The sequence below is a fragment of the Rattus norvegicus genome, chromosome 1 (assembly GCF_021556685.1).
Source record: "Rattus norvegicus strain SHRSP/BbbUtx chromosome 1, alternate assembly SHRSP_T2T, whole genome shotgun sequence".
Lineage (NCBI taxonomy): Eukaryota > Metazoa > Chordata > Mammalia > Rodentia > Muridae > Rattus > Rattus norvegicus.
This window is the reverse complement of record NC_141534.1, coordinates 62,923,671-62,950,602: the sequence shown is the minus strand read 5'-3', so window position 1 is coordinate 62,950,602 and position 26,932 is coordinate 62,923,671. Positions and strand designations below refer to the sequence as shown.

At 45.6% G+C, this 26,932-nt stretch overlaps 1 pseudogene across 1 annotated transcript; it reads left to right on the top strand.

The window, feature by feature from the left end:
• The first annotated feature begins 228 nt into the window (after window positions 1-228).
• LOC148007104 (sperm motility kinase Y pseudogene) lies at window positions 229-22,683 on the top strand (annotated as a pseudogene). The gene is made up of 6 exons (XR_015648500.1): window positions 229-367; window positions 1,456-1,578; window positions 16,059-17,773; window positions 18,487-19,452; window positions 21,566-21,744; window positions 21,861-22,683. The product of XR_015648500.1 is annotated as a sperm motility kinase Y pseudogene (transcript).
• Window positions 22,684-26,932: the final 4,249 nt, after the last annotated feature.

Genomic DNA, 26,932 nt, shown 5'->3' with positions numbered 1-26,932 from the left:
AATGATGACAATTGTGGTTAACCACTCCAACATCATCTTCAATAATTGAGACGAAAACAAGTAGATACCTTGTCATGGAGCTGTGTGAGATTCAATGTCTTCATAAATGTATCTGAAAGTATGGCTACATAGTGAAAGACAAGGCATGGGAAATACTTATGCAGATATTAGCAGCCTGGATCTACTGTCAGGGGCACAGAATAAATACAGGACTTCAAAACAAATAAAATGGTGGATAAGAACAATAAAGTCAAAATCATCGACATTGGCCTTAGTACCCAAGACAAACCAGAGCAAATGCTGAACCTGTACTACGGTGCTAACACTTTTGATGCCCCTGAACTCTTCCTGGGTTATACTTATGATGGTCCAAAGAACCACATATGAATGTTAGTCTTACATTTTATGGTAGCTGAAAAAGTTACCTCTGTTTTAATATAAGAGCTGAAAGGACAGGTTGTGGCAGGTGTGCATCTTGACCACTGTGGGGTGTCAAGAGAGCTAGATGACCTGCTTAGCATTTAATAACAGTCAAACCCAGAAATATCAGTCATAGACATGATAATGCACCCCTGTTTCAAAGAAGATTGGGAGCGTTTCCCAAATCCCTATGAAGAAATGATACCTCTCAGGCCACACCCTGGAATTTTGGAAGTAGTGCAACATGTTCCATTCAAAACACAAGACAAAGATTCTTTACATCAAAGAAAGTCTAAGCGGATCATGGCATCCAACTGCTTACTGGAATGACAGGCAATTCTGATGCCTGGCTTCATACCCAGGCTCAGACAGTGAGTCTAGTAATGGCTCCATTCCCTACCCTTAATGATTATGCTGCTGTCCCTCTAGGACTGGACTGCAGAGGAGTGGAAACCAACCCACCATTGACACATTGGACTTGTCAACCCCATGGCCTCATTTATGCCTTTGTCCATATTCTAGTCATAGAGCTTTCAGAAGAACCACTGGAACTGGCTTTCTTCTCAGGCCACTACAGATGACCTGGACAAAACATACATGCCAGAGTGTCTTCTTCCTTCATTCAACAAGCAGCCTCAGGCCGAACAGAAGCATCAATGAGAACACAGAAGACAACCTATTATCTCTCTGTGCATGAGGAGAGGGCGAGTCTGTCCCCATCAGTGGCTGGCTAAGAGGATTCAAGGGATGGTCCAAGAAATTAGGAATATCCAAATGAAGCAGTGTTCCTGTGCTCAATCAAGCAAGAAAACTCTCCTGGGACAGGACAGTATCTCTCCTGAGAAATGAGGGCTGCAGACAGCATCCAAAAAATAAGCGGCAGGCAGGCAAGGACAGGTACCTTTGTGCTTTGTTCTACCCAGTTTGCTCTGTGTTGCTTAGCTCTGTCTCTGGTATCCATTTCTGCAAAATCGTTTCTGTCTTAACTTTTTAAGTACTGTATGATTCTTCCACCAATTCTTCTCCCTCTTCTAGATTTCTCCTCTTCCGAACAAGGACTCAATATAACTGATGTGTACCCCAGACTTCAGAGTTTTACTGTTAACCCATTCCTTTACCAGGACGGTATCACCACCAAAAGGAAACGGTTCCCACAAGGTGAGGTCTAGAGGCCTATGGATTCATGCAATCTTCTAGGGGCAACTGATCCTTGCACATATGGCAATTAATCACAAGCGGTTTGGAACAAATTCTTATTTTGTCAAAAGTAACATCATTCTCCATTAAGCTTCAAAATAAATAACCAGCAAAGCCTTGTAATAAGTGATAGTGGTGTTGATAAAACAGTGCAGCACCCGTGACATTGTAGGTCCTTCAACAGTGGAGGCACTGAGAGACATTGTAGTTCGTGCAACAGTGGAGGCACTGAGATAGCGAAGGTCCTTTTACATTCAAGATCATGCAACAGTGGAGGTCCTGAAAGAGTGGGCGTCCTGAGACATTAGAGATGGGATTGGTACAGTGGAGGTCCTGAGACAATGCAGGTGTTGCAAGAATGGATGTCCTGCAACAGTGGAGTTCCTTGCACAGTAAAGGTCCTGCAATAGGGGTTGTCTTTAGACAGAGGAGGTCCTGCTACAGTGGAATTCCTGTGATAGCTGAAGTTTTGAGACAATGTCAGACCAGGCACAATGGAGATGCTGTGCCAGGAGAGGTTCTACACAAGTCGAGTTGGTGATAGAGTGGATGTTCTAAGACAGTGGAGATCTGGTGACAGTGGAGGTCCTGCACCATTGGAGGTTCTGGAAAAATCGAGGTCCTGAGACAGTGCAGTTGCTCGGACATTGGAGTTTATGCACCATTGTAGGTCATGTGAGAGTGGAGGTGCTGGGCCAGTAAAGGTGATGGGACAATGGAGGTCCTGTGACTGTTTTGGTGCTGCAATATTGGAGAACCTTCATCAGTTGAGGTCCTGGCACATTTGAGGTCCTGAAATATTGGATGTCCTGCATTATTGGAGGTCCTCAGTCAGTGTAGATGGGCCTGGGACAGCTGAGATCTGGTAAAAATGGGGGTGTTTCCACACTACAGGTCATGCAATAGTAAATGCCCTGATACAATGCAGTTGTTCCAACTCTGTAGGTTCTGCAATAGTTGGTTTGCTAGAACAGTGAAAGTGGAGATCCCGCATCAACAGAGGTCCTTTGACAGGGAATGCCCTGCAACAGTGAACATCCTTCAACATTGGATTCCTGCAACAGTGGATGTCATGAGTCAGTGCCATTGAACTAACGGTGGAGGTCCAACAACAGAGGAATTATTGTGCCAGTAGAGGTCCTGCAAAAGTCTGGCTGCTAAAAGAGTGCATGTTCTAAATTGGAGGTCCTGCAACAGTTAAGGTACTGCAACAGTCTAAGTATAGATACTGTGCATATCCTGTGCTAGTAGAGGTCTTGCACATTGGTGTTGCTCACCGTGAAGTTGATGAGACACTGAAGGTCCTGCCACAGTGGAGGTCCTTATAACAGTTGAGGTCCTGCAACAGTGGAAAAGCAGTGTGAATGGATAACCTGTGCAAGTAGAGTTCCTGCAGCTTGGAGGTCCTGAGAAAGTGGAAGGGCTGAGACAATGGAGGTCTTTTGACAATGCAGGTCCTTATAACCGTGATATAGGAGGTCTTGCGACAATAGAGGTCCTTGAAACAGTTGAAGTGCTGTGACAGTGGATGTTCAGGGACAGTAGAATTCCTGTGCCAGTAGAGATCTTGCAGTTTGGAGGTACTGAGTCTGTGGAGTTTCCTGACAGCCGAGGTACTACCACAGTGGATGTCCTGTGACAAGGGAGTTCTTAGGGTAGTGCAGGTTCTGGGACAGTGGAAGTACTGCTACAATGGTTATCAAAATGCATGGAAAGAAGCAGCAAGGATGCCACCCAGACCAGACCATGGCAAATATAATGAAGATATTAATCCACCCCAACATCATATTGCTTCACCAAGGAATTGAGTCTGAGACACGTCTATACCTTCTCATGGAGCTCTTTGAAGTTCTACAGCTTTACAAATTCATCTGAAAGTCTGTGATAGTGGAGGCCTTAGACAATGTAAGACCAGCCACAATGGAGATCCTGTTCCAGTAGAAGTTCTGCAAAAGTCTAGTTGGTGATAGAGTGGATGTCCTGAGACAGTGGAAGTCTGGTGACAGTGGAGGTCCTGCACCATTAGAGGTTCTGGATCATTCGAGGTCCTGAGACATGCAGGTGCTCAGACAATGGAGTTCCTGCAACAGTGTAGGTCCTGTGAGAGTGGAGGTGCTAGGAAAGTGAAGGTGATGGACAGTGTAGGTCCAGTGTAGGAATATTGTGTTCCTACAACATTGCAGGTCCTGCAACAGTTGAGGCTCTCATACCGTGCAGTTCTTCCAACTTTGGAGGTCATGCAACTGAATAGGTCGTGGGAAAATTGAGGTTCTTGGACAGTAAGGGTGTTGGGACAATGGAGGTGCTATGTCACCTGAGGTCCTGGGACATTGAGGTCCTGCAATATTGGAGGTCCTAAGACAGTGTAGATGACCTTGGAATAGTTGAAGTCTGGAATAAAGGGAGGCTCTGCACCAGTAAATGTCCTGAGACACTGGAGATCCTGCAGTTTGCCTGGACAGTGAAGGTCCTACAAAAGTGGAGGTCCTGTGACAATGGAGGTCATGAATCGGTGCATTGGCACTGACCATAGAGAGCCAGCAGCAGTGGACTGTCTTTGCCAGTAGAGGTCCTGCAAGATTCTAGCTGTTGTGAAAGTGGATATCCTACAACATTGGAGAGCTGGCATTAGTGAATGCCCTGAGACAATGGAGATCCTGCAGGAGTTGGTTTGCTTGGACAGTGAAGGTGCTACAAAAGTGGAAGTCTTGCGTCAGTGGAGGGGCTTGGCAAAAATGAATGTGCTGCCACACTACTGGTCCAGCAACAGTGAATATCATGAGACAGTGCATTTGCAGTGACAGTGGAGCTCCAGCAACTGTGGAATTTTTGTGCCAGTAGAGGTCCTGCAAATTCTAGCTGCTGAGAGGGTCTATGTCCTGCAACCTTGTTGGTCCTGCAACAGTTGAGGTACTGCAACAGTGTAAGTCCAGCTACAGTGGATATCCTGTTATAGTAGAGGTCCTTTAAATTGGCCTTGGTGAGACAGTGGACGTCCTGTGATAGTGGAGGTCCTATGACACTGGAGGGGCTGGAACACTGGAGGTCATGCCAAAATTGCAGTTCTTGTAATGGTTGCGGTGTTGTGACAGTGGAAATCTAGCGACAGTGGACATTCTGTAGGACAGTAGAGGTCCTACAATATAAAAGTCCTTGGACAGTGGAGGTACTGACGCACTGGAGGTCCTGTGAGAATGGAGGTTCTTATAACAGCTGTGACACTGGAAGTACAGAAAATGTAAATGTCCTCTGATAGGAGAGCTCCAACAAACTGAAGTTGCTGAGAGACAGGAGGTCCTCCAACAGCAGTGGTCCTAAGACAGTAGAGATCCTGTAACAGTGGAGAGGCTGAGACCCTTGAGGTCCTTTGACAGTGGAATACTTTGTAACAATAGACGTGCTATGACAAGGGGGTTGTACAATAGTAGAGGTCCTTGTTATAGTTGAGGTATTCCAACAGTGGAAGTTTATGGACAGTGACTTCCAGTGCCCGTAAAGGTCTTGCAATTTGGAGGGTCTGAGACAGAGGAGTTGCCTGACCACAGACGCCCTACCACAATATTGGTCCTTTGACTGTAGAGGTCTTGGGATAGTTCAGGTGCTGAGACACTGGAAGTTCTGCTACAGGGGTTATCAAAGTGCATGCAAAGAAGAAGAAATGGTGCCAGCCAAACATGACCATGGCAAATATAATGAAGTTTTTCATCCACCCCAACATCATCTTGCTTCTCCAATTGAGTCTGAGACAATTCTAATAACTTATCGTGAAACTGGTTGAAATTTTACATCTTTACAAATACATCTGAAATTCTTTCCACCAAGAGGAGGAAGGAGCCAAGGAAATATTTAGGCAAATGTTAGCAGGCTTTATCTATGGCTATGGGCACTGTATAAGTTCACAGTGACCCGAAACCAGATTATATTTTGTTAGAGAAGAACGGAAAAGTCAAAAGCATCGACTTTGGCCTTCAACTCAAGACAAACCTGGGCAAATGCTGAACGGGCAGCATGGTGCTTACCCTATTGGTGCACCTGATCTCTTCCTAGGACAACTTTATGATGGTGCAAAAAAAAAAAAAAACAACATATGGATCTTAGGAGTAGGCTTATATTTCACTGTTGTATTTGACTCTGTTGTCATACAACAGTTCAGAAGACAGGTTGTAGCAGGTGTGTACCCTGCTCACTGTGGGGTGTCAGAAGAGGCAGCTTAGCCTCTTAATAAAAGTCAATCCGAACTATGGGCTGACAGTCTCAGAGGTGATGATGTACCCCTGGTCAATGAAAACTGGAAGAGGTTCACAAATCCTTATGAAGAAGTGATCCCTCCCATGCCAGATACTCCAAAAGAGGAAGAAACGTAATATATTGAGGTTTGAGGTAAAATATTATAGATTCATTGCATCAAAAAGGTATAACCAGAACATGGCATCCTATTGCTTAATGTAACAGCAAGGAATTGCTTCACAACACAGGCTCAGCAGCTTTGTCCAGTTACGGTCCCTTTCTCTACCCTTGCTGATTTCCCTCTAGGACTAAATAGGAATAGAAGTGAACACAACATAGACACATTGTTCTCCTCATCTTCCAATGGCCTAGTGTATCCCTATGATCATAAGGCTAGTCAAAGAGGAAGCAAAGAGCCATTGGGCATGCCCTTCTTTTAGGACACTCCCGACAACACCCACAGTGAACAAAGCATACATACACACCAGAAGTATCCTGTGTCTTCACTCAACAATCAGCCATACTTAGAAGAGCTGTAGCAACGAGAAAACAGAGGACAACCTACTTTCCTGCTGTCTCTCAGCAGAGAGCAGGACATTCCCCAGCTGGGGATTTCCCAGAGGCATTAAAGGATGAACCAATTCCAATGGGAAAATTCACTGATGAAGTTGTGTTGCTGCTTTCCTTCAAGAATGAAACATTACAAGGGGGTGGAGGAAGAGTTTTCTCCCAGAAATGAGGCCAAGGGAGATTGTCCAGAGAACACGCAGATGGCAAAACCCACGTGCCTTTGTACTTTGTCCTTCCCAGTTTGCTCTGTGCTCATTCTTCCTCTGGCTCTGTTTTCCAGTTCCCCATAATTCTTACCTTCTTATATCCTCTAAGTATTTTATGATTCTTCCCCCAACCCAACCATCTCCCTCTTCTGGATTTCTTATCTTCCCAGCAAGGACTCAATATGACTGCTGTGTAGCCCACTCTAGAGCGTGGTGCAGCTGAATGCATCCATTCACCTGAAGTTTATCACACTCTAAAAACACCAGCTTCCACAAAGTGAGGTGGAGAGTGGTATGAGCTCATGAAGGCTTCCATAGGTTACTGGTCCTAGCACACACAGCATTTATCACAAGAGCTATAGAACAAATTCTTATGCGGTCAAAAGTAGCATCACATTTCATTCAGCCTTAAATCTAATAACCAGCAATGACTTTGAAAAATTGAAATTACAGTTGCTGCAACAGTGCAGATCCTGTGAAGAGGTAGGTCCTGCGACAGTGGAGGCACTGAAATAGCGCCGGTTCTGTGACAGTGAAGGTCCTTTGAAAGTGGAGGCACTGAGATCGTGGCGGTCAATCTATTTACAGGGGAGCTGGTGCACAATTGATGTTCTGCTACAGTGGAGGTCCTGCAAAATTGGAATTGCTGATACAGGGGTATTCCTGTCACTGTAGAGATCCTGTGGCAGTGAAGTTGCAGAATCATGGGAGATCTTGCTTCAGTTGATGTCCTGAAACACTTTAGTTGCTACGGGTGGTGCTACGACAGTGGAATTCCTGGGATAGTGGAGGTTATAGGACAGTGGGTGTCCTGAGACAGTTGTAGTGCTCCTACAGTGGAAGTCCTGCAATAGTAGTGTTGCTTGGACAGTCCAGTTCTTGGACAAAGGAGGTCCTGTGACACTTGAGATGCTGAGACTCTTGAGCTCCTGAACAGTAGAAGTGCTGTGATAGTTGAAGTGCTGAGACACTTGTGGTCCTGTAACAGTGGAGTTGACACACAGACAGTGGACTTCCTGAGGTAGTGGTGGTGCTTAAACAGTGGATGTCCTGTGACAGAGGAGGTCCTGCAATAGAGGAAGAACAATATATGCTGGCTGATGACCCAGAGCTTCCAGAAAATAGACCACCAACCAATATATATCAGAGGATGGCATTATTTGAAACCAATGGGATGGAAGGCCCTTGGTCCTGTGGAGATGTGATGCTCGAACATAGGAGGAGGCTGGAGTGGTGGGTTTCGAAAAGTTGGGTGACTTTAGGAGCAGCATCATAGTGGCAAAATGGAGGGAGGAGGGAGAAGATGTAGGAGTGGGCATTTGTGGATTGGCACCTAGGACGTTGGACATCATTTGAGATGTTAAAAACAGTGGAAATGATAAGGTTTACATTGTCTGACCCAAACCTAAGGGATACTACATAAGGAACACAAAAACCCACAGGTGCTCACCAACATTCAGATAAAATTTGCCCATTGGCGGTCTACTCCAAAGAAACTCTTCCAAGAACACTGTTTAGTTTTTTCAAACAAAGTTTAAAACTCTTAAGTGTACTCTCAAATCTGCCCTAATTTGCATAAATCGGTCAAAACTGTTGGCTTTGTAAATATTTCTATCTTGTCCCAATAGTCACATGCTGGTCATCCCAACAACAAGATACTTGTCAAGGTGGGAGTCAATCAACATGGGATCCTTTTTCCAACTCGGCATGCAGACCCTCAGCTCACCTTCACACACACACACACACACACACACACACACACACACACACACACACAGAGAGAGAGAGAGAGAGAGAGAGACAGACAGACAGACAGACAGACAGACAGACACACAGACACAGATTCACAAACACATGCACACACAAACACACACAGACACACACACCCATGAGAGAGTGATAGATCGAAAGTGAGGTATATATGTATATATATATATATATATATATATATATATATATATATATATATATATAGAGAGAGAGAGAGAGAGAAAGAAAGAAAGAAAGAGAGTTCTTATCATCTACTATCTAATGCATATTGTGTGCTCTTGGAGTTGAGCACAGAGACTTGCACATGTAAACCAGTCCTGTACACCTAGGAACATTTTCTGATCAGTATTTTCTCATCTTTATGCAGTTCTTAAATTATCTTTAAGAGAGTGTAGGGCATTGACCTACCATGAAATCTTGGACCTAAAGGAACATTTTAATACAAAGCTTACATATCACTTACAGATGACTCTAGTAGGAAGTACATTAAGTTCAGAATCATTCAATCAGAAACCCTTAATGTATATACCCCATTCTAACTGCCTTCACTTAACCTCATGTTTGGACCACTGTTCCTAGCTGGAGATTCCTGTTTATCTCCCAGAATAAAAGGGAGGCTCCATGCTCAATTGGAACAGCAGATTCAAGGTGGGACTGTTGGGTGACATTACCGTGAACACCAGGGACTGCCCCACAGAGGCAGGTAGTGGCCCTTTCTTTCCTCCTGGGGAATCATTAGCTACATTGTCCTGAGCAGGGAAGGATCCTCTCATTCTAGCAGATGTTCTGGATGACACAAGGAATGTGAATAGATTATGAAATCACTTTACCACATTTCTTTCTGAGGCAGAGACCCTTGAGACCATTGGCTCAGGAGTAACAGTTCCAGATAGCAAGGTGAGGTCAGTGTGGGCCCTGTGTTGACCTATGAATAGTTATTTATGTTAATCACCAAATCTTTAAAACTTACAGCATGTGAGAGAAAAGTCTCCCAGGAGTCTCAGCTAAAACTAATCAGTGAGTTTTTAAGAACAAGAACAAGTAGGAAATTTAAATTCATGTGATTGCTACAAATAAAGCAAGAAACTGTCACTAGATCACCTTTGTGTAAGGGCCCTGACGACATACACAACTTAAGATGTGAAGTGCTCAGCTAGCACTCTTCGTGGCATGAACCCAAGACACAGTTTCTCTGTGTCTCATCACCTCTGAAGCATGGTCCACAAACAATGGCAACAAACCTTCTCTTCCTCAGAGTTCAAAGTTACCTTTATTGTTAGTGATAGTTTCCACAGTTAACTAACCTCTACTGGATAGACAGGTTTGACTAACCTTCTCTGAGCTTCTCCCAACCATGTACAGATGGTACATTCCTCTGCACATGAGGCCTGTTCCTCTCAGGCCTGCTGTTCTCCTTCCCAGATTAGAAACTGGATACCTTTCAAGCCTACATTCTTAAGTCATCTATCAACTTTGGGTACATGATAAGCACAATATGACATTGGGTGCCAAATAACACTTTCCTACCTGACAATGAATATGATCCAGGGGTACCAAACATGGAAACTGGTCAGGTAAGGTCAGGTAACCCCCATGCTATCTCCATGTAAAGATGAAGATTGACACACCTTCCCAAGCAGACTTTCTCAGTTTTCTCAGCCCACACAGCAGTCCTTTGCTGAGCTTCCTAACTCCCAGTGACTGATGAGAGTACATGAGAAGATGCCTGATTTCTGGAAAGCCCTGGGCCTCATGACCCACAGTAGCAGCAGCTTCTGATCACAGGTGATTTCAGGAACTGAAAATGCCTAATGTTCCTGTGTTGATTTGAATATTCTCAGCCCAGGGAGTGGGACTATTTGCAGATGAGCCCTCATTGGATAGGTGTAGCCTTGATTGAGGAAGTGTGTCACTGTTGATGTGACCCTTATGTTTCTTGTCCTAGCTGCATGAAAATCAGTTTTCTAGTAGCGGCCTTCAGATGATGATGTAGAACACCCAGCTCCTCCTGTACCATGTCTGCCTAGATGCTGCCATGCTCCCACCTTGATGATAATGAACCCAACTGCTGAACTTGTAAGCCAAACCCAAAGCAGTGTTCTTCTTATAAGATTTGCATTGATCATGGTGTCTGTTAATAGCAGGAAAACACTAAGTAAGTCACTTTCTACCACAGATTACGAGGTTAATTGAGTGATGTCATCACCTGAGAAGACATGGCCTCTTATTAAGGTTCTAATGTCCTAAGTAATTGCAGGCTCTCTTCTGGCCTAGGCATTGGCTATAATATTAATCTTCCCAGTGTCTTTTTCTCTGTAAACTGTACATTTTGCATTTCTATTTGCCCCATTTGCTCTTTTTCATTGAAGTCCTATACCTCAGTATAACAGAGGCCATACTGGGCTCTCTTCAAATTTTCATCGAAGAAATTTGTTTATTACTTTTTAATTAAGCCTCAGGTAGGTTTTTACGATGTGGGCGGAAGGAAGCCACATTTTTGTAAAAGCATCATACAAATTATCCCAGACCAGTTACAAGTATTATTGCCTTCTTAATCCCCTTGTCCTGGGCTTCCACATTCTGGATAGGTCTTGGCACTCCTGACTCCCAAGCTCCTGCCAGTATACCCCATTAAACTCTTCTTAGAGCACTGGGCCACTTCTAGTTCAAAGTTCTGAATTCTTGCATATTTTCCAAAACAAGTAACAAGCACAAACTGGCATGGTCAGGTATCACAGAGCAAGAGTCCGCTCTATTACATCCCCTTCTGCATTAGTTACCTTTGTATTTCTGTGACAGATATGCCATGAGCACAGCAAATTATAAAACATGTAGGCGACTAGTGATCCTATTTCACAGACCACCTGTTACCACAGGTTAAGTTCCATGACTACAGGGCACAGTGGAAGGAGCAGGAAGCAGAGGACTCACATCTGGAATCACAAGTACAAAGCAGAGAGTGCACATGGAGTGGTGCAGTGCACTAAAACCTCAAAGCCCAGCCCCACTGGCATTCTTTCTCCAGCAAGGGCACACCTCCTGAGTCTTCCCAAACACAGTCACCAACTGGGAAAGGAGTACTAAAATGCCCGAGACAGTGGAGGATAGCTCATGCAAAATATCATGATGATTCAGGAATTCGAATCAGTTACAGAGAGAACCTTCACTCTGGGTCAATGTGTGTTGCTGCAAAGCCAGAAAGCTGCTCTCCCTCCTCTTGAACATAAGATGTGGATTAAGTACAAATGTAAACAAGCATCTCCATGGAAAATCAACAGCCCTGTTAATCTGGTAATACTTATAGGATAAGTCCAGAGGTGCTGGATACTGAAATCACAGAAGAAGCCAACACAAACTCAAACCGTTTAGTCTATAGGAATAAAAATACCACAGAAGCCAAAATGGGTAACGATATGGAGCAAACGCTCACTCACTCAGCAGATAAATATACACCTAGCCCTTACTCACAGACCTACTTCATAAACAGTGTACATTCTGCTGGTACCTACTCAACACAATCCTAAATGCTGCAATCAAACCAAATGGTTTCTTACTTTGTTGAGTATGACTTAAAAACACTGAAGTACTCTGAAGGAGGTTAATGGAAACTTCACAGGGCCTGGGGAAGATGGCTAAGGGAGTACAGATTAACAAAGCAACACAACCCAATTTCCCCACCAGCAAGCAGAAACCGGCCTGATGTCAGTTGCCAATTCCTGAGGGTTTAAGAGAAGCCTACAGACTGGAAGGACAGAGGTAGGTGAGATTAAAGTACAGTTACACTGAATGCTCACTTGAGGAATGGGAAGGGTAGCAACTGGAAAGTGCTCGTGTGTGTGTGTGTGTGTGTGTGTGTGTGTGTGTGTGTGTGTGTGTGTGTGTTCCATGCATGTGTTTCTGTGTGCGTGTGGTTGGGTTGTTGCTGTTGTGTGCTTAATTTGAGACAGAGTGTCACCACAAACTGAAGCTGTCCTAAAACTCACCCTGTACACAAGGGTGGTTTGGACAGTAAAGAGACCTTCTCTCTCCTGACAGGGGGATTAATGATGTGTAGCACAAGCTATGTGTGAATGTAAATTTCAAAATCTGAAGATTTTATAAATCTCCTTTGGCTTGCTTTAACAATGCTGGTGATTATAGCAATACATGGTACACTGAGGACAGAACAGAATATATAGTGTGAGCTTTTGAGATGGTTCAGAGGTGAAAGGAATAGCTGATGATCTGAGTTTAGTTCCAGAGGCACTGTTAATAATCAAACACAAATGTAGCCGACTTTTATCCTGTGTAAAAATCAGTCAGGGCATCCACTCATCTAAAGTCTGGAAGCTGGGGAAGGGAACATGGAAAATGAATATCCTAGTAAGAGCACCATTGGAAGGGGAAGCCCTGGGTCCTGCTAAGACTGAACCCCCAGTGAACTAGATTGTTGGGAGGAGGGCGACAAGGGGGGGGGAGGATGGGGAGGAGGGAAGGGGATGTTTGCACGGAAACTGGGAAAGGGAATACTGGAAATGTATATAAAAAATACTCAAGTTAATATATACACATACACTGAGGTCAACCCTAGATAGGGCATAGAGCAATCCACACTTCATGGGATTCAACGGGGCATTTTATGAAAGAGCTATTTCCCAGGAGCACACCTGTGTGTCAAGGCCTCCCTTCCAGCTAGGCCTTTGGAATCTCCAGGGCTAAACACTGTCTCTTCCTTTGCAGAAGTGAAACATAATAAAAATTCACACTTCACAGTACAGTGAATAGCAGTAATCGCGAAAGGTGTAAATAGAACCGATGAGTACCAGAGTATGTGGATTGATGTTATATGAAATGTGTTTGGATGCCGTGCAGTATCCTCTTCCATGTTCCTACATACTGAGCAACGACCCTGTACAATTTCTCTCTAGACAGAACCATCTGGAATTCACTCACTGAGGGACTTATGCCCTGGAGTGGCAGCTACAGGTAGGACTTGTGCAACCATGTCACGAAGCGAAGAGACAGAGATGCCTGGATTAAATGGAGAGAAGCAGATTTGAATGGTGGAGAGGCTAACCTGCCAACGACTCCAAACCCCCAGCAGGATGACAATGGAGAACAGCGAGCAGTTTCCCAGCCAGCCTCACTCACCATAGCCAGACTTCTTCCAGTCCTTCCATTTTCCCAAGGAAAGAAAAGTTCAAAAAGCAGGGACAGGGAAAGAAAAACTGCTCTACTCCCAGGAGCCAAGGGCAAACCCCCTGGCACCTCCCTGTCTGAGCCCATAAGCAGAGACAGCCCAGTCCTGGGATCATCTCTAGAGGCTCAGGGACCCAGGCAGATGAGCCCTTGAAACACAAAGGGTTCCTCTACAGCATTCTATGGGTGTCAGTCCTGAGTCCCTGAGCCTGAGGTGCTCTGCACAGCTATTCAGAGAAGCCTTCTCCTGTTCTCTGTACAAAGATCTCTGTGTTGGATGTCAAAGGAGAGTGTCCACCCAGCATGGGTTGGGGCTCTGGCCCTCTAATCTGTTGGTCCATGTTAACTTCTCCACAGAGAAAGCTTATGAGCTTTGCTGATGCATCCATTAGGCGTTTGGGGGATTCCAACTCAAGTCTCTGCCTAGTCCTGCCGCTTTGTCTCAGGTGTTTGATGATAACCTAGAGCCTTTCTGAGGACTTATGAGAACAGTGTCCTCTTGATGGGTCAGTTTAGAAACAGCTTTGTCTTTAAAAAAAGAAAACTATACCATCAGTTTGAGGCTAATCTTTCAGAATTCAAAGATAACGTGACACCCTGAGTGTAGACATGAGGACTTTAAAGCAGGATGCAGAGTAAACATTCAAAACAGAGAACTATGGACAGCTAAACATCTTACAGGGTTTTATTTCTAACAGCCTAAAGTCTTTCCATAGCCCATAGAAGCCACGGTCTCAGAGTCCTTCCCAACCATGTTGACAGGTCCTATTGTGACCTCATGAGGAGCGATTGTGAGGCGGCCCAGAAAACACATATTAAGCTGTTGCCAGGCCTGGAATTCTTTGAGTGCTTTGAGAGTAGGAGTGGAGTGGAGCCCTCTGCGACTTGGTTGTATCTAGTGAGCTGTGTGTGGTTGTATCGAATTTTACTGTACTGTGTATATGTGTATGTATCAGTGTGTTTAAGAGAGTGTGTGTTGACAGATTGGCCTGTGTGTGAGTGCGTGTACACTTTTGCCTGTGTGTTTGTCAGTATATGTAGGAGTGTGTGAGTTTACAGGTTTGTATGTGTGTATGTGTTTGTATGTGTGTATGTCTTCTTGTGCGTATGTGTATCCCTGTGTGTATGTGTGTATGTGTCTGACGTGTGTTTTTCCAGCTTTGCTTGTGTGTAAGTATGCGTGTTTTGTGTGAATCTGGGTGTTTGTAAGAGTTTGTGTGAGTATAAGTTCACTTCTGTGTATTTCTGTGTGTGTGCCTATGTGTGTGCCTGTGCCTGTGTGAGTGCCTGTGTTTGTGTGTGTGTGTGTGTGTGTGTGTGTGTGTGTCTGTGTGTGCACGTGCCCATCCCCTTTTGCCCCTTGTATCTATATTACCTGCACCTCAGTGCAAGAGAGTGTAGAGGCCAGAAGTCACCCCGGCTGCTGTTCCTGAGGTAGGTTCTCAACCTTATTTTCAAGACAGGCTCTCTCACTGGCCTGCAGCTGCCCAAGTATCTGGGCTGGCTGACCAGTCGCTCCCAGGCATTTGGTATGCCAACCCCATAATATCAGTTTAAAGGCCTATGTAGATGGCTGGCTGCCTATTTCTTGATTGATTGATTTTTGGATGACTTCAAGAGAAAGAATTAGGTCACATATTGCCACGCCACTGGCTATTTCCTTATTGGGGTTTTGTTTTTTGTTTTATTTACTTATTTATTTATTATGGATTGCTGGTTTCATTTTTTAGTGGTTTTTATGTTCTCACATGCTATATTACTGCTTTGATTATTTACGGTTCTGCAGTCGGATGATTAACTCTATCTCCATTTTCAATGTCCTATGGTTTCATCCTTTTACATTATTCCTGTTTCTCTATTTCTTGAGTATAAGCAATCATTGGCTTAGACTTGATACAAATTTGCCCTTTGTGACACTTTGACTCTTCGGCCTTTGTTTAAGGTTTATTATTCACTGATATTTAACTGCCTTATTCCTTGTGGTTGGTTAATTTTAATTTTCAGTATTTTGCTCTGGAGAGTTGTGGATTTTTGTGGATCACTAGGTCCTGAAATTCAATGGAATTTTCCCTTAAGTGTTGGCTTTTTATATTTGTTTGTTTTGTCTTATACTAATTCTTTCTCCTCTCGTTTCTTTCATCTGTTTTTTTTTCTTCAGTGAACATCTATTCATAGTATTGAATATCTTTGGCCGCCCAATCCTATTGTAGTATGACGATTTTTATTTTCATCATTGCATTTAGTATGTGTGTGCTCTTGGCTTTCTCTTTTGGGGTTGGTTATTTGGGTGGCTTTTACTTATGACTCTTGATATTTTCCCCTTAACTTTTTCATAATTTTGCTCTATTTTTCTAGTCTAGTTTTTACTTTGTCTTTGTTTGTTTTTTTTTCTTTTTCTTTTGTTTGTTTATTTAGGTACCACAAGTGTAATTTTAGCTCCTATATTGCTCCATCTTTTTCATTATTTGATTCCATTTTTGTTATTTTTAGGTAGCATTAGTACTGATAAAATGCCTACAGAGACTGAGGAGGAGTTACCAACCCCTACACCCAAGCCCAGTATCTCTGAGGAGGGCAACTTCCATTCCCAATACCAAGTATTGGGGACAATTGGGCAAGGGGGCAACGCCAAAGTCCTCCTGGCCCACCACCGGCTCACAGGAACCCCGGTGGCTGTCAAAGTTCTGCGAAAGGACAAGCAGTGGTTCCAGCCAGCCATGATGGAAGCAAACATAATGAGAAAGATCAACCACCCCAACATAGTGTCTCTCGTACAAGTTATTGAAAAGGAAACGAGAATATACCTCATAATGGAGCTGGTGGAAGGCCAAGAACTCTACCAGTACATCAGAGAGTCAGGGCACATAGAGGAGGATGAGGCCCGGCAAATATTTGAACAGATATTGTCAGCAGTGAGCTACTGCCATGGAAAGGGGATTGTTCACCGAGACCTCAAACTGGACAATATAATGATTGATAAAAACAAAAAGGTCAAAGTCATCGACTTTGGGCTTAGCACCCAATTTCAACCTGGAAAAATGCTAAACCACCACTGCGGCACGTACTCTTTTGGTTCCCCTGAACTCCTCCTTGGCCTTCGGTATGACGGGCCGAAGAATGATATGTGGATTATAGGAGTGGTCTTGTACTGTATGGTAGTGGGAAAGCTCCCATTTGATTCAGTGATCATCCAAGAACTGCAAAGACAAGTAGTGGCAGGGGTATATCCTGCTCCCTGTGGAGTTTCAAAAGAACTGGAGGACCTCCTTAGTAAATTACTGAGGGTAAATCCCAACTTTAGACCAACAGCAAGAAAGGCGATGAAACACCCTTGGTTCAAAGAACACTGGAACAGATTAATAGGTCCCTATGAAGAAATGCTTCCCCTCACACCAGACCCGGCCATTTTGGATGCCATGAAAAGCATTGGATTCCAAGCCTCTGTAGTAAAACACTCTTTAAAACAAAGAAAATATAATGAGGAAATGGCAACTTATTTCTTTCTTTCTTTTTTTTTTTTTTTTGGTTCTTTTTTTCGGAGCTGGGGACCGAACCCAGGGCCTTGCGCTTCCTAGGTAAGCGCTCTACCACTGAGCTAAATCCCCAGCCCCCAACTTATTTCTTTCTACAAAAGCAGGCTCTCCAGGGGGATGGCTGCACAGCCCAGGCACAGCAAGTGAGTCCCGTTGCAGCACCATTCCCTAGCCTTGATCCTGCTGCTGCTTTTAGATTAGAACCAAAGAGGAGTGGAAGCCTGCCAGTCCTTGGCACCTTGCGGGTGTCATCCTCCCATGGTCACATATCTCACTATGGCCAGAATGCTCATCCAAAAGGAGGCAAAAGATACACTGTAGCTGGTCGTCTCAGGCCTCTACCGATGACACCTACAAAGGACCACTATCACAAATGTGCCATGAGTGTCCCATGCATTCAAACAACAAGCATCTTCAGTGAGAAGAGTAGCAATAAGGAAATCAAAGAAGACAACCCACTCTCCCACAGAGCCCCATTAGAGGATAAGCCCATCCCCAGCAGGGTCCGGCACAGAGGTTTTAAGGGGTGGACCAGGAATATAGCAAATGCCCTTATAAAGCTGTGTTGCTGCATGCCAAGGAGAAAGAAACCTCGCCTGGGGCAGAACAGAATCTCCCCCCAGAAATGAGCCACAAGGAGAGTCCAGAGAACAAGCAGCAGGCATAGCCCAGGTACCTTTGTGCTTTGTCCTTTTCAGTTTGCTCTATGCTGGTCCTTCCTCTGTCTCTGGTTTCCATTTTCCCCACAATTCTTACCTTGTATCTGCTCTAAGTTCTTTATCAGGTTTCCCCAACACCAAGCCTTCTCCCTCTTCTTGATTTCTCCTCTTCCCAGCAGGGACCCAATAGGATTGATGAGTTCCACACTCTACAGAGTTTTCTAGTTGGCCCATCCCTTCAGATGGACTCCAGCTCCCCCTTAGGCCAATAGCTCCCACAGGGTGAGGACAAGAGGTTCATGGGCTCATGGACTCCTCCAGGGGCTACTGATCTTTTCACATGTGGTCATCAATCACAAGTGCTGCAGAACAGAGTCTTATGTTTTCAAATGTAACATCCCATTCCATTAAGCCTCAAAATTAATTAACAAGGTTTGTCATTGAATAAGTATCAACAACCTAGTTTGTGGGATATAGTTGATGGTCAGAATCCTGCATGCATGCATATTATTTTGCATACTGGTTTTTTTTTTTGTTCCTAAGACCTAGTGATCTATTGAATTTTATAGGTAGTAGTTCTAAATGGTTTCTTTCAAAGACCTCAACTGAGAAGTAGAAAAAAGAAGTTATAATATAGTAAGGCAAATCAAAGCCCCAAATGGTAAGCTAAGAATTCTACCTCACTGTCTTTTTTGCTTGGAATAAATTGTCTTGTCTATTTCACAGTGTCATCTGGAAATTCTTTCATGTCCTCAGTATAAACAGTAGGTGATTTCAGACACATGGCAATGGAAAAGACACCAGCAGAACCTACAGCAGCAACAGGAGTAACAACAATAGCAGAAGCAGCATTAGGCACAGCAGCAGCAGGAGGAGGAGAACGAGGAGCGTAGGAGGAGGAGGAGGAAGATGAAGAGAGGAGGAGAAAGAAGAGGAGGAGGAGGAAGAGAAGGAAGAGGAGGAGAAAGAGGAGGATGAAGAGCAGGGGGAAGATTTTGATTCCCAGTCCCCGTGAGAATTGCTGATGACTACTTCTGGACACAGATATCATGCTGAGAACTGTTTATCAAAATGATTTAACAGAATATTAATTTTCATAGAAGACATGTCAATGTTCCTGAGGGCATGCAGCCCTGGAAAAGAGAGCCAGATGGCAGAGGCAAGCAGTGTGGAATGTTCTTACTGAGGAAGACCTTCTCAAAGCTGATGATGTAATAGGTATGAAGGAGCATTTCATGGGAGTCATGGTCCCATGCCCCTGTGTCAGGGCACACAGAGCTCCTAGCCTTGCATCCTGCGAGAGAGGGGGCCTGGAATATTCCCTGATCCCAACAGGGTCCTGGATTGCATGGTTCTCCCTCAGTCATGGTCCTCCCTGTGCCTCATGGGGTACGCAGCTTCTACGGGCTGAATTTATATCCGTGATTAACTGGAGCTGGACCACAACCACACCACAGGCAAGCCCAGGGCACTGAGGACATTAAGAGCAGCAGACAACATCTCCTCCACTGCTTCTGACTCTGCTCCACAAGGCAAGGCAGCTCCCACACAGCAGGCATCCAGCCTAACTCCCAGCAGGGAGAGTGTGAGATGTCTGTGGATGAGCCCACAGGGACTACAGGATTCTGTGGGAAGACATCTGGTAGCTTCTGGAGCAGCTGCAGCAGCCAGGACACATGAACTACAGTGGAGGTGAGCTATAGGAACAGGTAGCAAAGAGCCTGATCTGGCCAATGCTGATCTGAATCCCTGAGGGCAGGCTGGAATGGTCACTCAGGGCTATTAGAGTGAAGGCCAGCCAAGGGCATACAATGTGTCACTAACATTCTTAAAGTCTTGTCCAGGAAAAAAACCACTGGCCTTGACCACTAAAGTTGAGTCCAGACTCATGGGCTACAGGATAGCAGATTGAACTGAGTCTGAATTCCCATGAGTATGACCTCTGGCTGCTCCCTAGGCTCAGTGTAGATGAGCATGAGAAGGCACCATTGCTGTGTTTGCAGGAGTAGCAGAGAGCTCGGAATACATGACCCACTCCTAACCCAGACTAGAGCCACTCTGGGGAGGAGATGGCATCATTTGAGAGATGGGCTTATGCGGGACACTGTGCTCTGGTTTGTGGCACATACAGCTCCTGTCTTTCTTGCTGACAGTTCAGATCCTCAGCTGGCCTCATCACGGACAGTCCCATGAGGAGTGGGTGTTTGGTTCCTGCTTCCCAGTTAGGGCAGGAACAAGCCCAGATGCAGTGAGTAAGGACAGTGCTTCTGTCTTGACCCAGCTTCCTTGTCCTCCCCCCTCCCCCAACTCATCAGGAGCCACCCAGAGACCTTCATAGGAGTGTGGGTCATGTTAATCGGAATGCACAGCTGGATATTAAATTCTGGGTAAGGTCTCCATACAGCCCTGGTGGCTCCCACACCCTGCCTACCTAAGTTTTCCCAATTGGGTCCTCAGGGTCGTGGAGAATCTTCTACAGGCTGCCATGAATATACAGCCAGTTTCTTGGTAACATTGTGTTTAGCAGAGGTTCTCTGCTTCAGGCACAGAGCCTTCCAGTGAGAGGGTTTGCTGAGTAGCACACCAGGACCCTAAAAGTGTAGAGCCCTCCAGTGGTAGACATGAAGTACTGCAGGAGTTTATTTCCTGATTTCTTCACATCTACCTTGTTCTAAAGGCTTTTTGTCAGACACATAGGGACCTAAGAAACTTGAGTTTGCACCCCCATAGGGAACCCAGGACACCAAATCAGCAGCCCTGTTAAACGTCGGCAGAGGACAGTCTGGGCTCTGTGTTTATAGAATGGCTCTAGACTGGTAAAGACTGATTGACCAGCCAGTCAAGGAGAGTTAGGGACAGTTAGAGATTTGGAGGAGAGCATGAGCGGCAGACACAGCAGAGTCCAGGCCAACAGTGGAACCAGTTCATTTAATAGAGAAGCATATGCCCTCCCAAAAGGCTGTCAGCTTAAGGCACTGCACTGAAGACCTGACCCAATAACATGCCCAATTTACACATCACACACCTGTGGCTTGTGGAGGGTCCTCAGGGTAGATCCTAAAGTCCATCATGGCTGAAAGGCAGAAGTTTGCACATCATTGCAATGTGGAGGCTACTCTCTGCTGATGGGACCCACACACTCTGTGAAAAAGTTTGCTTAAGTGAAAGTTGGCTGTCCTTGAACTCTCTGGTCTTCCAGGGTAGTGTGTGTTGACCACATGCAGAGCCATTCCTGAAAAATGTAAGAGCCAAAATTCAACAATTGGGGAGAATCCTGTGCCAGATGGAATCCCTCAGGCCAGTGCGGATTCAGGGACATCCTATGCCATGGCATGGAGGCTCCCAAGAACTTCTAGGATCAATGTGAGCCACACCAGAGGCCACAGTCTATCCTGGGAGAACATTAAAGTATCTGGAATTATCAGGGACCCTAAGGTAGGTTCGTCAGGATATGGAGCTGATGCATGGTGGGATGCTTGGAGGATACAGCCTAAGGCAACGTAGAGGAAAGTGTGTTATGAGAGCTAAGACAGAGCAACCACACAGTCTGAGAACAAGTTTGCTTAAGTGAAATTTGGCCGTCCTTGAACTCTCTGTTCTTCCAGGGTAGGATGGCCTATCGGGCCCAGGACAGAGCGACTATGCCAGAATTACAATGGTCTGTAATAGAGGTGGAGAAGGTGTCAGGATGGGACTTGGGCAGTGGATGGAGCTCTATGACTGCAAAGCCTGCCTAGGCTCCAAGCACCCAGAGTTGGCTGCTGCAGGAAGTCCTAGATCACAACTCTGCATTTCCTCTTCCCAGGTCTTGCTTTTAACTACTGGACCCAACACAAAGCCTCCCTTGCAGGCTTACCAGAGCATGAAAATGAAATGGCCACCTCCTGTAACAAGAAAGACTTCTAGAAGAGGAAGGAGACATCAATACATTCACAAAACCTTCAACTCGAAATCTGTCTTGCCAATAAGTGTGCAGGGATAAAGGTAAAGCAGATATTGAGGGACCAACCAATCAATGACTGACACAAAGTGAGATCTGTCTCATGTGACAGACACAACCTCTGACGCTATTTATGATATTCTTTCTGATTTACTTGTAGACAGAAAAGTAGCACACCTGTCTCCAGAAGCTTCACTCAGCAGCTGAAAGCCACAGCCAATCCTCAGATGGAGCTCGGGAAGTCTTGTGGAAGAGTGGGGGAGAGTGCCAAGCAAACTGGTTGGGTTAAAACACTACAAGAAGTCCCCTACCGTCAGATACCTTGGACCATGGAGTATGCTAGAGCCTGTGCAACCAACCCCAGAGCCGGGTTAGCTATCTGCCGTTGGTCTCCATGTGGGTCATCTGACAAGTAGATCCAGGACTGTCTGTCTGTGTTGCCTGCATTGGATCTGTTCCCCATACCCGGACTGCCTGATTGTAAATCTTTGGGGCAGAATGTGCTCGGTCCATCTGGGACTAGAAGTCCCGGTGTGGTGTGGTACCCAAGGGACTCTCCCCTTGTCTTAAGAGAAGGGAGAGCATTATGGTAGAAAGGATTTTAAGGTGGGACTGGGAAGGGAAGAGGGAGAGTGACTGGGATCAGCATGTAACCTGAATAAAGAAGAAATTATTGGAACTAAACAAGTTAGCCTGGACAATGGAAAGATTGGTAAGTGGCTAAGAGCACTGAATGCTCTTCCAGAGGTCCTGAGTTCAAATCCCAGCAAACACATGGAGGCTCACCAATGTCTCTAATGACATCTGATGCCCTCTCTGGTCTTTCTAAATACAGCTACCCTGTACGTATGTATAACGAATGATTGAATGAATGAATGAATGAATGAATGAATGAATGAATAAATAAATAAATAAATAAATAAATTTTACCCTGTCTTAGTTATCAGGCAATGAATAAAATGTCGAGAAAATGTTCAAACCCATGTCATGGATTGCCTGGATCTTTTAGATCTGCAGGAAACATCTCAAGGAAGAACAAGAGAGGGTGGAGAAGAATGGGGAAGGGTTTGATCCCTGAAGTTCCTCAGTGTCCACTATCACAGCACTTGTCTTTGGGAGGTGACATCTTTCACTCTTCCAGACTGTCTCACCAATCAGAATTACAAGCTCTGTGGATGAACCTGTAAAAAGGACAGTTGCTCTTGGGCCAATATGGAGGTTCCTGACCTCTCAGCAAGCTCACTGCTGCCTTTTGAGGTCTCTGGAGGGTGAGCAAAATGAAGACACACAGAGTAGCCTCAGGTTGAGTCAGCCAGGCCCAGGGGGCTCAGTGGTGTCTCTCAGATTCCCAGGCCCTCCCTGAGATTGAACACTCTACACAGTGTAAGAGGATTAGGGGATAACCAGGAAATGCAGTTGCTCAGGTGGCTGACTCTGTAGGAGGGAAATAAATCACAGTGGGAAGCTTCAGGACAGTCAGGTGACCTGAGCCCTCCACAGAGTCTAAGTCCAGACTCACAGACATTCATCTGTCCACAAGTCTCCTAAACACAGGCCTTGTCTGACCTGCAGTCCAGAGTATGTTATCGTACAGTGTCCCTTAGAGAGAGGACATACTTTCCAGTTAGGCCTCTTCTGTGTCACACTGAGACTGGGTTTGTTGTACAGGTGATGCAGATGGGGACTGGACACAAGTGGCAGTCTATCACAGATCATGCAATAAGTAAATACATAAATAAATAAATAAATAAATAAATAAATAAATAAATAAATAAATACCCACTTATATCACTGCCTGCAATCCTCATTGTCACCACAAGGGAGCGCTGCTTTGACCTTCTCAGAAAGAAAAGCTGACTTCCCTCAGGGAAATGGATGGATGGATGGATGGATGGATGGATGGATGGATGGATGGATGGATGGATGGATAGACAGAGAAGTGATTTGACTTAATCAGTTTCTTCCAGTCCTACTTTTCTGGGCTAAACACCTTGGACATGGCTGTTGCAATTGCTTCTTCTTCATTTCTGCTTTCTTTGGCTGTTCATTGAAGGGAGCCCCCTTAGAATCTGCTCATCTCAATAAAGGCCCATCTGTGGAATGTATAGCTTCTCAGTTAGGAGCTGAGGCATTCTTGGAAGGACTTCCCAAAATCCCCTCTGGGGCAGTTGCCAGTGTTCTCTACTTCAGACAGCAGCTGCATGAAGCAAACACATACCTGCCTGAACATTCCAGCTTGGGTGCACGTCACAGTGCACCTGACCCAGGGTCCCTGTCAGTTACACATGCCACAGGGCCACTACTACAAGATCCCTTCCCCAGGACTCCTGCCCCATTGCATCTCCCCCAGGATCCCTGCTCTGTTGTAACTGAACCAGGGTCCCTGCCCTGTTGTTCCTGGCTCAGGGTTCCTACTCAGTTTTACCTGCCCCAACGACCCTGTCCCACTGCACCAGCCTCAGGGATCCTGTCCCATTGTGCCCACCACGCTGCACTTTCCTGAGAGTTCCTACTAACTGTCCCAAGGTGGCATTTTTCAAAATCTAATTCAAAGATCTTGCCAGTCAGAACCCATTGTCTTTGGTAACACCAAGTAGATATTTGCAGGGCACCCTCACCTACACTTAATCAATCCCTTCTCTCAGTTGTCCATGTGGAAGCAAAGAAACTAGCAGCAGAACATGGATTATTCATCCAGGATATCAGCACCCCAAGAATTCTCATGAGATGGGCTGCTGTGACTGTGATACAGGGTTGGCAGGGAGGCTTTGACACTGAACAAGCCCAGAGTGCTGACCCTGCTCACATGTGTGCCAGCACCTTAGCCTACCTCTAGATGTCCTAAACTCTGAGAGGAAGAAGGAGATCTTCCTACATAGAAGCTGTTCTCTGAATCTCTGATGGCCAAGGTCAAGCCAGAGTGTTTGAACATGCCAGTTCCAGCCCCTGAGGTTTCTCTGCCTGCCTGGTGTTTTGTTGTGCTTTACGTATGGCACGGTGAAGATGTGGTCCATACTAGGAATATCTTTGTAGACAACCGCCCTGGGTTCCCATGCTAAAATTCAATTAGGGACTGACAGGGACCTAAATACCAACAAGACAGTGCCAAGACCATGAGTTCCAAAATCAAGAGCAAATGGGGCCTTGATGCTATCCTGTGCTGATCTGACAGGAGTCAGCACACACAATTCTCCTGCACATCCAATGCCCCTTGGAAAAATCCTCTGTCAAGGGCAGGTGATGCCTCATGAGAATGAACTGTCAGCGTAGGACAAGACACTTGGGACTACTGTCCTGAACTCACCAGTCTCAGAAGAATGGGCTTTGAAAAGTTTTCAGAACACAGGACAGGGGTGTGTAAGCAAGTGCAGGTAATCCTTGGGAAACACATAGTTCCTGAGGAGGTTCTGAGATATGTTGGATCCAAACCTGGAAAAGGCAGCATTGTGTTCAGGGGGGTAAGAAAGCAGGAGCCTGCTGATGTTTTCACAGTATTGCATGGGAACAGTAACAATGCCCTTAGGAGCAGGATGTCCTAGCACTCTCAGATCAAGCAGACAGCCTAGAGCCTATTAGGCCCATATCCCAAGAGAATGCCGCTCATGTGTGAAGCTTCTATAGCCAGGAAGCTGAGGCAGGGAACATCGACATTGTCTCAGTTAGGGGTTTACTGCTGAGAACAGACACACCATGACCAATGCAGCTCTTATGAGGACAACATTAATGGACACAGGATTGCAGGTTCAGAGACTCAGTCCAGTATCATCAAGCTGGGAGCATGGCAGCATCCAGGCAGTCATGGTGCCAGAGTAAGTGAGAGGTCTACATATTCATCTGAAGGCTGCTTGGGGAAGATTGGCTTGCATGTGGATAGGAAAATGGTTTTAAAGCCCATGCCCACAGTGACACACCTACTTTAACAAGACCACGCCTCCTAATATTGCCACTCCCTGAGCTAAGCATATACAAACCATCATAGACATCTTGCAGGAGGGTGGTACTGTTCTATCAGAGAGAAGCCTCTGCTCCCGTTAATATACTGAGGTCAACCCTGGATAGGGCCCAGAGCCCTCCACGCATCCTGGGACTCAGGGAGGCATCCTATGAAAGAGCTTTTTCCTTGAAGGACACATGGGTGTTAAGGCCTCCCTTCCAGCCATGACGTAGGGAGTGTCCAATGCTAAACTCTGTCTCTTTGCAGAAGTGAAACAATAAAAATTCACCCTTCACAGTACAGTGAGTAGCAAAAATGGTGAAAGGTGTAAATAGAACCAATTAGTACCTGAGCATGAGGATTGGTTTTATATGAAATGTGGGTGGGTGCAGTGCAGTATCCTCCTGCATGTACCTACATGTTCAGTAACTACCCTGTTCGATGCTGCTTTACACAGAACCATCTGGAATCCATTCACTGAGGGACTCCATCCCTGGACTGGAAGCTACAGGTGGGATTTTGTATCCAGTTCTCCCAGCCCTGGGACAGGGATGCATGGATAAAGTGGAGAGAAGCAGACTAGAATGGTGCAGAGGTTATCCTGCCAACAACCCCAAGCCCCCAGCTGCATGACAATGTAGAATAGCCAGCAGTTTCCCAGACAGCCTCACTCCCCATAGACAGACTTCTTCCAGTCCCTCCTTAGGCCAAGGGAAAGAAAAGCAAAAAAAGCAGGAGCACGGAAAGAAAAATTGCACTACTCCCAGGAGCCAAGGACAAGCCCCCTCCCATCCTCTGATCTGACCCCATAACCATCCACAGCCAAGGCCTGGGCTCATCTCTAGAGGCACAGGGACCCAGGCAGATGAGCCCTTGAATCACAATCGGCTCCTCAAAAGCATCCTATGGGTGTCAGTCCTGAGTCCATGAATTGGAGGTGCTCTGCACAGCTATTCAGAGAAGCCTTCTCTTGATCTCTGTCAAAGATCTCTGTGTTGGATGTCAGAGGAGAGTGTCCACCCAGTATCAGTCCTGGGACTGTGGCCCTCTAATATGTTAGCCCATGTGAACCTCCCCACAGAGCGCCACCTCTCCTTGTGCAACTCCTCTTTGATCGCCTTCTATAGGAAGATGTTTAGAGTCCCTTGCACGAGGCAGGGAAAATGGCACACAGCTGAGGGTGGTAGACAAAGCTGGGAACACATCAGATATTGAGTTGGTGTGAGGCTCCCTAATCCATGCTTGGGCCGGTCTGTGCCAGCGATCCCATAAGTCCCTTTGATTCTCCCCATGTACAC